At 46.9% G+C, this 13751-nt stretch overlaps 1 protein-coding gene across 1 annotated transcript in view; it reads right to left on the bottom strand.

Annotated features, from left to right (window-relative positions):
- The window catches only part of GCN1 (GCN1 activator of EIF2AK4), a 433190-nt gene that overhangs the window by 200309 nt on the left and 219130 nt on the right, over positions 1 to 13751 (bottom strand).

Below are 13751 nucleotides of genomic sequence, written 5' to 3'. Positions count from 1 at the left end.
TTGATTAACTTGGTTAACTTAATTAACTAGGACTGGTTCAAACTGATTTCCAAATTGGAGACCGCCAGTGCACTCAACCGGATAACGCCGACACCCAGCAACTATGGGTGTCTTGAACTAGGGATAATACCTGGCTTACCCTGTGTGTCTTGTTCTCAGGGTTTGTCACCTGAGGTTCCCGGATTCCGGGGCAGCCGTGGGCAGGGTGCTGAGTCCATCTGTCTACACTACGGAAAACGAAATTATCAGGTAAATAATTTCTCCATTTCCTAGCGTGTAGCCAGATGGACTCAGGACCAATGGGAAGTACAAAAGCTACTCCTGAACAGGGCAGGAGGCTGCCCGTGGCACACTTAGTACCGCCCTTGCAAAGGTTGTGTCCTCCCAGGCCTGGACATCCAGGCAGTAGAACCTGGAGAAGGTGTGTATGGAGGACCATGTTGCCACCCGACAGATCTCGGCAGGCGACAGCATCTTGGTTTCCGCCCAGGACACTGCCTGGGCCCTTGTAGAATGGGCCTTGACTTGCAAAGGTAGGGGCTTCCCTGCCTCTACGTAGGCTGCCTTGATTACTTCTTTGATCCAGCGGGCTATGGTTGCCCGCAAGGCCGTTTCCCCCTGTTTCTTCCCGCTGTGAAGGATGAATAGGTGGTCCCGTCTTTCGCACAGATTCCGATCTTTCCAGGTATCAAACTAGGAGTCTGCCGAAGTTTAGATGGTGAAGAAGGCGTGAGTCTTCAGAGTCCTTATGTTAGTCTGAAGATGGCAGTGAGATGGTTTGGTTTAGATGAAATTGAGAAACCATTTTTGGTAGAAAGGAAGGGACAGTGTATAGCTGTATGGTTCCCGGTGTGAACCTGAGGAACGGTTCCCGACAGGATAGCGCTTGACGCTCGGAGATACGACGGGCTGAACATATTGCCACTAGGAATGCAGTCTTCAAGGTCAGGAGCCATAGTGACAGGCCGCGTGTTGGTCTGAAGGAAGTTCCCACTAGGTAGTCTAGAACTAGATTGAGATTCCCCATAGGGGCACCGGTCACTTCAATGGTGGTCGGATTTGTTTGACCCCTCTCAGGAAGCGGGAAACATTTGGATGAGTTGATAGACTGATGCCGTCCACTTTGGCTCTGAAGCAGGCTAACGCGGCCACCTGAACCTTGAGGGAGTTGAGAGACAACCCCAAGCCATCCTGCAGAAATTCCAGGATCATGGGAATTTTGACTGTCCGCAGAATGATCTCACGGTCCTCACAGCAGGCTTCGAATACTCTTCATATTCGTATATAAGCTAGCGATGTGGAGAAAAGATGTGAAGAAAAGAGTATCTGCTTTTCTTCAGGCGAGTCCTCTCAAGGGCCAGACCATAAGACAGAATAGAGTCGGGTCTTCGTGGAGGATCAGTCCTTGCCGGAGAAGGTCCCTGTGTGGAGGTAGGCACAGAGGGTTCCCCGCAAGAAGTCTTCGCATGTCTGCGTACCATGGCATTCTTGGCCACTCCGGGGCCACTAGAAGTACTAGTCCCCTGTGGTGTTCTATCTTGCGGATGATCCTGCCCAGTAGTGGCCATGGGGGAAAAGCATATAGCATGTCTTCCTGTGGCCAGGTCTGGACGAGGGCGTCGATTCCCCGGGATTGCTGTTCTCATCTGCGGCTGAAGAACTTGGGAACTTGGGCATTGGACTGGGTTGCCAGTAGATCCATGGCTGGGGTTCCCCAGCAGTTTACTATCAACTGGAAGGCCGTGGTCGACAGCATCCATTCCCTTGGGTCTCGGCTCTCTCTGCTGAGGTAGTCCACAGAGACGTTGTCTTTTCCCACGATGTGGGAGGCTGAGATCCCTTGCAGGTTTGTTTCTGCTCACGCCATGAGGGGTTCTATCTCCAGGGACACGTGTTGGCTTCTGGTTCCTCCCTGGCAGTTGATGTAGGCAACTGTTATGGCGTTGTCCAACATGACTCTGACAGACTCGCCCCGGAGTCTGTGGCCGAATCGTAGACAGGCTAGTCTGACTGCTCGGGCTTCCAGTTGGTTTATGTTCCATCCTGCCTCTTCTTTGTCCCATTGTCCCTGGGCCGTCAGTTCCTGACAGTGGGCTCCCCCACCCTCGCAGGCTCGCATCCGTGGTGAGCAAGATCCAGTTCGGTGGGGATAGTTTTACTCCCTTGCTCAGATGTCTTCCTGTAGCCACCATTGGAGCTGGGTCCGGACCTCTGCTGGTAGCTGGAGGTGAACGGAGTAGTTCTGGGATATTAGGTTCTATCGTGACAGTAGGGAACGTTGCAGTGGGCACATGTGGACCCTTGCCCATGGAACGACTTCCAGGGTTGATGTCATGAGACCGAGGTCTTGGAGGTAGTCCCATATCTTGGGGCGAGCATAGTTCAACAGTTTTTGCAGTTGACCCATCAGTTTCTTTCTCCTTGGAGGGGGAAGGACAACCTTGTCTTGCTTGGTATCGAGCCAGACTCCCAGGTAACTCTAGTGATTGGGAGGGCTTCAGGCAGCTCTTGGCTGTGTTGACGACCCACCTGAGATTCTGCAGCAGATTCTTGACTCTGGTGGTCGCCTAGTGACTTTCCTCTGGAGATTTTGCCCTGATCAGCCAATCATCCAGGTAAGGATGTATGAGGATTCCTTCTTTCCTCAGTGTTGCCACCACTACCACCATGATTTTGGTGAAGGTCCAAGGGGCGGTAGCTAGTACGAAGGGTAGTGCCCGGAACTGGTAATGATGGTCCAGTATCGCAAAGCGTAGGAAGCGCTGATGGTCGTGATGGACCGGGATGTGGAGATAGGCTTCGCTTAGATCCAGTGAAGTCAGGAATTCTCCCGGCTGTACTGCCCTTATGACTGATCGTAGGGTTTCTATATGAAAGTGTGGTATCCTCAGGTAACAATTGACAGTCTTGAGGTCCAGGATGGGCCGGAATGTTCCTTCCTTCTTGGGAATGATAAAATAGATGGAATAGTGACCAGTATTTTGTTGGTGTGTGGCACCGGGGTTATCGCCTTTAGGCTGAGTAGTCTTGTCAGTGTAGTTTCCACTGCCGTCCTCTTGGAATGGGAGTGGCACGGTGATCTCAAACTTGTCTGGGGGGATGCTGTGGAAGTCCAGATAATATCCCTTTCGAATGATGGTTAGGACCCATTTGTCCGACGTTATCTCGACCCATCTTTGGTAGAAGAGGGTAAGTCTGCCCATATGACTTCTTCTTGTGGATGAGTCTGTTGATTCTCATTGTGGGGTGTGGCAGGGGCCTGTACCTGAGCCTGCTCCCCTCTTGTTGTGTCTGTTCCAAAAGGACTGAGCCCTGCCTGCGGAGCGAGGTGCTTGGTAGTGTGTGTTCTGAGATCCTCTGCCCTTGGTTCTTCGGGGGGAGGAGCGCTGGTTTCTTTTGTTCCTGTCCTCCGGTAGATGAGGAACTGGAGATTTGCCCCATTTGTTGGCTAGCTTCTCCAATTCGCTTCCGAACAAGAGAGATCCTTTAAAAGGCATCCTCGTGAGGCTCGTTTTAGATGTTGCGTCGGCTGACCAGTTTCGGAGCCATAGATAGCTTCTGGCTGCCACCGGAGGCGACGTTCCTGGCTGAGGTGCGCACTGGGTCTGAGGTTGCATCCATGAGGAAGTATACCACAGGTTCCACCGTCTCAACAGGTGTGGTTGCATCTCTGGAGAGGAGCAAGCAAGCAAGCAAGAATGCGCCACCAGAGCACAGCAAGAAGCGATCTTAAGAGTCACTGCTGCTACGTTCAAAGGACTATTTAAGGATGGATTCCAGTCGTCTGTCCTGGGCATCCTTTAGTGCCGCTCCTCCCTAGATGGAAATGGTCGTGCACTTGGAGGTTGCACAAACCATGGCGTCCACCTTTGGGAACCGCAGGACTTCCTTAGCCGCGGTTTCCAAGGGATATAGGTCTTCTAGGGCCCGTCCTCCTTTGAAGCTGGCCTCTGGGGCATTCAATTCCAGGTCAATCAGCTTGCAACACTGGAAAATAGTATGAAGCTTGATGGAGGGAGACCAAGATGGGGTTTATCTTTGGTTCCACTGTGGTGTCCGTGCCTGGAATGTCCAGCGTCTTCAGGGTCTGGGACACGAGAGCTGGTAACTCGTCTTTGGAGAAGAATCACAGCATGGTTCTGTATGGTTCCATCCTGGGGGGATTTCTTCTTCCTACAGGGAGTCAGCCTCGTCCTCCAAGTTGTCTGTATGCCCAGTAGGGAGGCTCTTGCTTAGGAAGGGCATGTCTCGAAGGGCCCAAGAGGTGCTTGGAAGGTCTTGCACTTCTGGTGGCGACTGGGACAGAGTTGCAGCCAGACCTATTAGTAAAAATTTGTAACTTATCATTAAAATCATCCATTGTACCTGAAGACTGGAGGATAGCAAATGTAACCCCAATATTTAAAAAGGGCTCCAGGGGCGATCCGGGAAACTACAGACCGGTTAGCCTGACTTCAGTGCCAGGAAAAATAGTGGAAAGTGTTATAAACATCAAAATCACAGAACATATAGAAAGACATGGTTTAATGGAACAAAGTCAGCATGGCTTTACCCAGGGCAAGTCTTGCCTCACAAATCTGCTTCACTTTTTTGAAGGAGTTAATAAACATGTGGATAAAGGTGAACCGGTAGATATAGTATACTTGGATTTTCAGAAGGCGTTTGACAAAGTTCCTCATGAGAGGCTTCTAGGAAAAGTAAAAAGTCATGGGATAGGTGGCGATGTCCTTTCGTGGATTGCAAACTGGCTAAAAGACAGGAAACAGAGAGTAGGATTAAATGGGCAATTTTCTCAGTGGAAGGGAGTGGACAGTGGAGTACCTCAGGGTTCTGTGTTGGGACCCTTACTGTTCAATATATTTATAAATGATCTGGAAAGAAATACGACGAGTGACATAATCAAATTTGCAGATGACACAAAATTGTGCAGAGTAGTTAAATCACAAGCAGATTGTGATAAATTGCAGGAAGACCTTGTGAGACTGGAAAATTGGGCATCCAAATGGCAGATGAAATTTAATGTGGATAAGTGCAAGGTGATGCATATAGGGAAAAATAACCCATGCTATAATTACACGATGTTGGGTTCCATATTAGGTGCTACAACCCAAGAAAGAGATCTAGGTGTCATAGTGGATAACACATTGAAATCGTCGGTTCAGTGTGCTGCGGCAGTCAAAAAAGCAAACAGAATGTTGGGAATTATTAGAAAAGGAATGATGAATAAAACGGAAAATGTCATAATGCCTCTGTATCACTCCATGGTGAGACCGCAACTTGAATACTGTGTACAATTCTGGTCGCCGCATCTCAAAAAAGATATAATTGCGATGGAGAAGGTACAGAGAAGGGCTACCAAAATGATAAGGGGAATGGAACAACTCCCCTATGAGGAAAGACTAAAGAGGTTAGGACTTTTCAGCTTGGAGAAGAGACGACTGAGGGGGGATATGATAGAGGTGTTTAAAATCATGAGAGGTCTAGAACGGGTAGATGTGAATCGGTTATTTACTCTTTCGGATAGTAGAAGGACTAGGGGACACTCCATGAAGTTAGCATGGGGCACATTTAAAACTAATCGGAGAAAGTTCTTTTTTACTCAACGCACAATTAAACTCTGGAATTTGTTGCCAGAGAATGTGGTTCGTGCAGTTAGTATAGCTGTGTTTAAAAAAGGATTGGATAAGTTCTTGGAGGAGAAGTCCATTACCTGCTATTAAGTTCACTTAGAGAATAGCCACTGCCATTAGCAATGGTTACATGGAATAGACTTAGTTTTTGGGTACTTGCCAGGTTCTTATGGCCTGGATTGGCCACTGTTGGAAACAGGATGCTGGGCTTGATGGACCCTTGGTCTGACCCAGTATGGCATTTTCTTATGTTCTTATGTTCTTACTGAGTGCGTTTGGACAAAGGTCTGTAGCCCTTTGAAGAATTCCACCCAGGAAAAAGCCCCTGGGTCCATGGTTATTCCCGGCGGCGCTATAGTGGAGGTCCTGGAGGTGCTTTCATGTGTAGGTGCAGAGTTGGAGATACAGAGGTCCAGGGTACTATCATTAGTGGATCCGGATCCCTCTACTGGCTGTGAGGGACCTTGGTTTGGTTCCCCCTGAGCCTCTTTGCACTGCTGGCATAGGGAGGAGGCCACTTCAGGTTGCGCAGCTCTCAGGTGGCAGGCTGAGCAGAGGACTTGGCCCTTGGCCTTCTTGGCAGGCAGTGCCATGGTTTGTGCTCTTGGGGAGCTTCAAAACTCGTCTGTGCGCGTAGGTGTGCGCGCCGGGAGGCTTAGTTGTACGCTCTGGGTGCGCCGAAGATGTGCATGCAGAATGCGTACAGATGAGCATGCAGGCTACTACTTATGCGCCTGGGTGAGATGTGCGCGCCGCTGTGCACACGGCAATATTTGTGCGCTCGGTTCATCTAAGCGGGCCGCTATGCACCTGGCACAGATGTGCACGTCACTGTGCATACAAGTCTGTTGTGTGCACGGCTCAGTTGAGTGGGCAATATGGCAGTCAAGGGGGGGAAATGATGCAGACAACCACGAGGACAAGATGGCGGCCTCCCCAGAGGGTCTCCATGTGTGTGGACCCTCGCGCCGGATCAGGGTCTAGCCCAGAAGGGGCTGCTCAACCCGATTTAACAGATGCCGGAAGGGACGATCTGTGCGGCTATTCGAGCCTCGGAGACCGGAGACTTAAGAGAAGTTTCTACCTTACCTGGTCTCGTGCCGGGCGGTCTCCGGCTGCGAGGGGAGAGGTCATTTCCTTCACCGCCACGCTGCCTCTCAGCCACCCTGGGGGCTAAGTCCATGCCAGGAGCCAGCTACCGGACCGAGGCTTGCCTCTGAGGGATCTCGGAAATCACCTCAGGAATTCTCGACTGGGGGAGAGACCCTTAGGTATCACCGCAGGAGAGCGAGGCTCGTCTTCTAGAGGTAAATTTTCTTTCTTCTTTGATTTAAAATTGCTAAGACTATTCTAGTGTAGTGTCCCTATCTGCTTAGGAGACGGAGAAATACTGAAGAGATGAGCTTCCTGCATGGGTATATGTAGGCTAACATCCGCTTTGAAATCTGACTCAGTCTCCCATCTGCTATCAGGAGTACACTATACCCCATTGGTCCTGAGTCCATCTGGCTACACGCTAGGAAAAGGAAAGATCAAGTTCCACACATCCACTATCCTTTTGTAAATAAATATTTCCTAATGTTGGGCCGGATCCAGTTTGAATCCTGGATCATGTCTTCTGTACTCCAAGTCAGCTGAGGCAGGCAGTGCTGCTGATGCAATGGTCACAGCCCCAGGAGGGTAGGCGGGAATCATGGCTATTGTTAAAGGTGATTATTTATTTGTTTTTGGATCTCGGCCTCAGGACCATTGTTGTAGTGACCAAACTTGGAACAGCGGGAGGGAGGGTCTCAAATAGGGAAAAAAATCCATGGGCAGTCCTTATCTCTCCTCTTCTGTAGGGTGCACCTGTTATGGTCCTTAAGTATCACTTCTTAGGATTTCTTTCCATCTCTGACCTGTCTCTAACTCTGTAACTTTGGAGGTATTAAACAGTCAAGCACTCAGATTACTACTTTCCCTCCTATGTGGGAGCAGATCAAAGACTTTACTGAAATCTAAGTGTACCTTGAGCTAAACATTTGGTCATCCAATCAAAAATATAGATATATTTGATGAGCTCTCTCTGGCAAAAACATGCTGCCTTGGATTATGGAATCTGCTAGATTATCTAGAGTCTCCATTATCTTCTCTTTTAATGGCTACATTAATTTATCTATTAGCAAAGTCATACTAAAATTGTCATCAGCCTGCTCCCCACTCCTACATTTATGAAGAGGAACATCGTCTGTCTGTCTCTGACCCCTGCTATATCTTCTTTTTCCAAAGAATGACTGAACAGAACTATCAACAGAGCCGCCAAAACTTAAGATCCTTTCATATCTTAGTATATCCACCTGGTCCCATTGCCTTGACCACTTACAGTTTTGCTAGCTCCATATAAACCCTCCCCTCTTGTATGTCACAGTACTATCAAGCTCTGTAATAAATGTACTCTTACCCATCTACCGGTAGTCCTTATCCAAACCCTTCTTTAATGAACAGTAAACAAAAGTATTTCAGGGGAGGGAGGATCCAGATTGTGGGGATGGGGGGAAATGCCCTTCCCTTGTCTTTGGTCCATTCCCCTCACAATCCTATCTTCCCTTTCCTTCCCATTTCTCATAATTGTTATTCTCTCCCTTTCTCTACCCACCTCTGATTCTCTCTCACTCCCCTCCAAGCCCTTCACATTCATAAACAACCCTAATGTTGAATCCCTCTCTTACATACATATCTGGAGTCAATCCCCCCACTTTCCTTCTTACAAACAACCTTGTGCTATTCCTCTCTCTCTCACACACACACACATCTGCACCAATCCTCTCTCGTTCTCACACCCTAGGAATCAATACCCTCTCTGTCTTAAAACACACACACAGAGGTGATCCCCCTTTCTAACTCACTGACAAGCTGGTTCCCTCTAATCGATCTCTCCCTAAACTGGCTCTCTCATATAGCGCATCCCCAAGCTAGTTAGTCCCCTTGCTCACCACCAGAAGGAGAGACACTCCAGCTTCCAAAAACTGAAGAAAAGGATCCCTACAAGGCAATACCTGAAGCTCCAAAATCCTCCTGGCTAAACAAATAGCCATTAGAAAAACTACTTTTAGAGTAAGGTCCTTCAGTGACATCTTTCTCAATCGCTCGAATGGAGGACATCTGAGAACCCATAAAACTAAATTAAGGTTTCATGAGGGAAACACTTGTCTCAGAGGATGCAGATACTTCACCCCTTGAAAAAATGGACCGTATCTGGATGCGAAGCCAGGGATACACCATGCACCTTACCTCTGAAACAGCCCAAAGCTTCCACATGGATTCAGAGAACTGAATGCAAGCCCTTTCGCTAGCCAATTCTGCAAAAAAGGCCAGAATGTGAGACACCAATGCCCAAAGGAGCATAACAATCTCTCCGAGACACCTTGTCTTAAATACTTTCCATACCCTGACATAAGCCAATGACATGGAAGGCTTGCTACCCTGCAACAAAGTAATAATGATGCAAACGATTCCCTTCCAAAGCCAGGCTGCGAGACAAAAGCGATCCACCTAATCCACGAGGATTGGTCTTTGATGAAGCAACTTGGGAAGATAGCAGGCCCTTAGAGAACCATCCAGTGCCAGATTTACCAAGTCCACAAAGCACGGGCGGCATAGCCATTCCAGGGCCACGGCGATCACTCTCCTCAGGTGAGTCTTGCCTTAGTACCCTTCCAGTTAGGGGCCAAGGAAGGAAGATGAGCATCAGAATCCTGGACGGCCACTGACCTCCCACCTGCGACTGAAAAAGGACACTGATATTCTGCTTCAACTTTGTTCGAATGAGCTAGCCATCCAGGTAAGAGTACACTAAAATGCCCTCCTTTCATTGCATTGAAGCCACTATGACCATCACCTTAATGAATGTAAGGGCAACATCGCTAGCCCAAACAGAAGGGCACAAAACTGAAAATGCTCTCCTAGCACCTTGAAGTGAAGGAATTTCTGATGTTCCACCTTGATGGGAATATGTAGATACTCTTCTGTAAGGTCCTGAGAAACCAGGAACTCCCGTTTGCAGATGGCCACAATCATCAGATGAGAAAATTCTAAGGCATAGCCATTCCTTTTGACTGAGAACCTACTGATCTGTTATAATCTTGGTCCACTGATCATAAATAAGCGCCAACTGCCCTTTGATAACCTCTAGGGAACAGTGGACCAGCTGCATCTTATTGTGCATTTTTAATTCCTCCAGATCTCTGACCAGAGTTTTCTAAGCAAACCATAAAAGGGCTGCATTCTGCCAGACCCCTGCCTCTGGGAGAAGGAATAACCCCTACCTAAGCAATATCGCCTCGCCCCCCTGTACACGATCTGGCTGGAAAGCTCTTCTTGCTTCCTTTTGGCTTGTCTTGGGGCAATTTATGCCCTTTTGACTTACCCAAATGCTGCTCCAGGTCCTCCCCAAACAAAAGCTTGCCTTTAAAAGGGAGACGCCCAGTTGCAACTTGGACCAGACATCCACTGACCCAATTGCGCAACCACAATAGTCTTCCAGCAGAAACCACTGGCATCATATTTCAGGCCGAAGGGCACAGGAAGTCATACAAGGAATTAGGGATGTGCATTATTTTTCTTCCAATTCAGCAGTACGTGTGTACCTCGTCGACTTTATAGTACACACGGGAAAATGGATAGTGTGTGTTTAGTTTTTAATAATGAGATACATGCATACTATCCGTTTTCCCATGTGTACTATAAAGTTGGTGAGGTATGAGCGTACCACTGAATCAGAGGAAACCAATGCACATTCCCACAAGGCATCAGCCATAAAGGTAAACCCTGCTTCCAAGTGCTCTGCTCGTTTGGGAGAAAAAGGGGGCTCTGTGCCCTTTACCTGCAAATGCTGAACCCTCTTAAGATCTATCTCCTTTTTACAGTCCTGAGTACCTTTAAGCACAATGGAGCCTGCCACCGGAATGGTAGTCTTCTCCAATCACTGCAGAAACTAACGCATCCTCCTTAGGTAGCTGCCACAACTCCAACACCTCCTCCAGCAGCAGATAAAGCCTCGCCATAGCTCTATTAACTTTTAACCCAGTCTTCGGGATATCCCACTCTTGAAACTCCAACTTCTTAGCAGTGCAATGAAAGGGAACCGTCCTCGTCGGACCCTGAAGCCCTTCAATAATGGGGTCTTCCCCAACCTGTTAATACCAAGTTCTTCCAGAACTTGGAAAATAACTCCTCTGTATGGAAGAGACAAACTATTTTGGGGTCATCCCCTTCTGCCACCGGGATCCTATGTCCACACTCCGGATCCTTCAGACTCTCCATCTAATCAGAATCAGTTCCGCGAACCGAACTGGGATCTCAGACCCAACCCCAAGGGGCCACTTTGTGCACCTTAGTTGGGAATGATGCTCCTCTGGGCCCAGGCCTCCTCCCTGTGGATCCTTTCCTGGTAAAGAAGGCTTTGTACCTCAAAAACACAAACTCAGGGAAGAAGAATACCTCAGAAACTGAGTCACTTTCCAGAGGAAACACCAGTCCCCTCCTGGGCCAAAGTAGGGGCCTCTGCAGTCGATGACAACACTAGAGAAGAGGCTTCTCCCTCCCCCACTGACCTCTGAACCTCATGAAGAGAAATCTAAAATGGCCACTGGTCCCATGCTGTAGATCGGCCCAGCCTTACATGCCTCAGCAGACTGTGGCAAAGATTTTCTCCTTCTTTCCCACAATTGCGGCACTCCCAGTACATGAAGGACCCTTCCCCACCATCTGTGCAAACCAAGGGAGGAGAACTTGCCCACTTGTCCCAACATGTGGTACAGTGCTTCTCGCACTCACAGGATGTCACCATTGTCAACACTCTTGCTACATCTGCAGGTCGCTGCCGCAAAAAGGCTCGTTCTAAGGTCCTGTACCCAGCAACACAGATCAACACACACTCACAGGTACTGCTTTTGTTAGCCACTCCAGGACTCAGTCACTAGCCGAATTCTCCTTCCTCCAACTCTAAAAGCTGGTCCCTTGAGGCCACACTTTTTTTTTTTTTTACTTTAATAGACAACCCCCCCACCCCCTCCCCAAGCCATAAAGGAATAAAATGGGAATAATTTCCTGACAGCTAATAACTGCTGACCGGGAGCCAGAGAAGCCAAGAAGAAGGGCAGGAATAGAGAGAAACCAGACCATTGGATATCTAAGGGTCTAACACCTCTGAGAGTAACTGAACACTCCAGACTGCAGATTTTGCATCTCTACCCATCTGCTGGAGACAGAGAAATACTGGGGGTCTGCAGGTGGCATGCTATCTTATGTAGCTCACATTAGTAAAGCCTTTCTTCTCTGCCTCCATCTGCTGGTAGGGATGAAAAACCCATGCATCTGGACTGGTCTGTAAAGAAAAGACCATGTGTCATGTTAATCAGCATGTTAAAAGAGATCTAAAATAAAGTGTGTGCTTGAGATGTGTTTCCTAGAGCACAAACTATTTTTTTAAACTATTTTAACAACCAAAACTATTTTTTAATAAAAACTTTGCCAAGTTGGGGGCATAGACCTTCTCGGTTCTTTTAACCATTCCCTCCTTTTCGGATGTATGTTTGTCCACTATCAGGTGGCCGCATTCAATTATGTTGATCCAACAATGTGGAACTTTGTCCCTTCAGAGATGCGGGATGAATTAAATTATGTTCAGGAAAAAACCAAAATCTGGAATGTTAGACAACTGGTGTAGAAACATGATGGCGCGAGGGATTACTCTCGTTAGAGGGAGAGAGTTCTATAGAAAATTAAGACTGGGTTCTTGTAATTTGAACATGTTTTATGAGTGTTTGTTAATACTGAATTACTGGAATTTTATCATAACCCACAAGACATTTTAAGCATAAGGAAGGAAATCAAATGTTAAATAAACATTTTCCTCATTAAAATATATTGATGAAGTTTATTTTTCCACATGACAAAATCTGAGGGAGCATTTGATCTATAACAAAATAAAATGTCTTCCTATTAAGGATGCATTTCCAAGGAACATCTTATGATGCTTCTTGCCCAACAATTTATTTACTTCCCCTAAGATATCTACAGCACTTCAGTTTTAATCAGGCAACTTTATGTAACATTATTCAAATACAGGATCAGCTCATCCCAAAACGCTGCAATTCTTGCAAACTCCATAGACAGTGGATTATAATCCAAAAAGCAACAGGAGTTTAGGACAAGGGCTAGAAGCAATCAGACTTACCTTACAAGTTCAAAAGGATGAATTGCAATTTTAAATTCAAAATTGACGTTTTCTCATGCTTAATTTGAAAGGCAACTTTTTAATGTGGCAAAAGCACTTATTAGTTCTGGGGAAATATGACCTTTTACATCACCATGCCATTTAGTCATCAAAGATAGCATGACCAAAATAACTTTTTAATGCTTTTCCACCAGGACTAGAAGCAGTGATTCAATCTGACTGTAAAAATGACCAATTAGGTCCAAACATGAGGGAAGGGGTTGGCAGAAGTACAGTATGGCCCTGGCTCTTACCCTATTTAAAATGACTGATCTTATTCGGGTGAGGTAATTTTCAACAAGATCAAAGTTGAAAAGCTTGAAAATCCCTGCATTAGCCTGGTTATCACTTCCTTCCTTCTTAATATTGGATAATGATTCTTAATATTGGAGTGTGATGCAACAGTGACATATGTAGTCTCCATAATTTCTTATGACAATGCCTAGGAAAGGATTCTGGAAGTACACTTTAAAACTTTCGCATCACTGAGTTCATGTAGCAACTTGCTTCTAAATTTGATTAGGAGAATGAATAAAAAATGAAGTTATTTACCTGTAATTTTTTCTGAGCTGGTGTTCCCACTGCGCGAGTCTTCGCTGTCTCTGTAGCAAGCAAACTTTTAACTCTAAGAGGAGGGTGGGATTGTGTAACTGATTTGTTCTGCTGTCTATAGAGAACATCTGTTGCAGCTAAGCAACTTTGCTTTCTCTGTGGACAAGCAGGACAATAATCAGCCACATAAGTGTGGACTCTCAAGCTGAAGGTAGCATGAAATTCTCTTGTATTCTTACATTAGAAATGAAAGTCATGTGACCTGTATGATGAAGTTGGAAGGAGAGTTAAAGGAAATAAACTTTTGAGAACTT

The sequence above is a fragment of the Rhinatrema bivittatum genome, chromosome 11 (assembly GCF_901001135.1).
Source record: "Rhinatrema bivittatum chromosome 11, aRhiBiv1.1, whole genome shotgun sequence".
NCBI lineage: Eukaryota > Metazoa > Chordata > Amphibia > Gymnophiona > Rhinatrematidae > Rhinatrema > Rhinatrema bivittatum.
The sequence above is the reverse complement of the archived record's forward strand: the minus strand, read 5'-3'. Positions and strand labels throughout refer to the sequence as shown.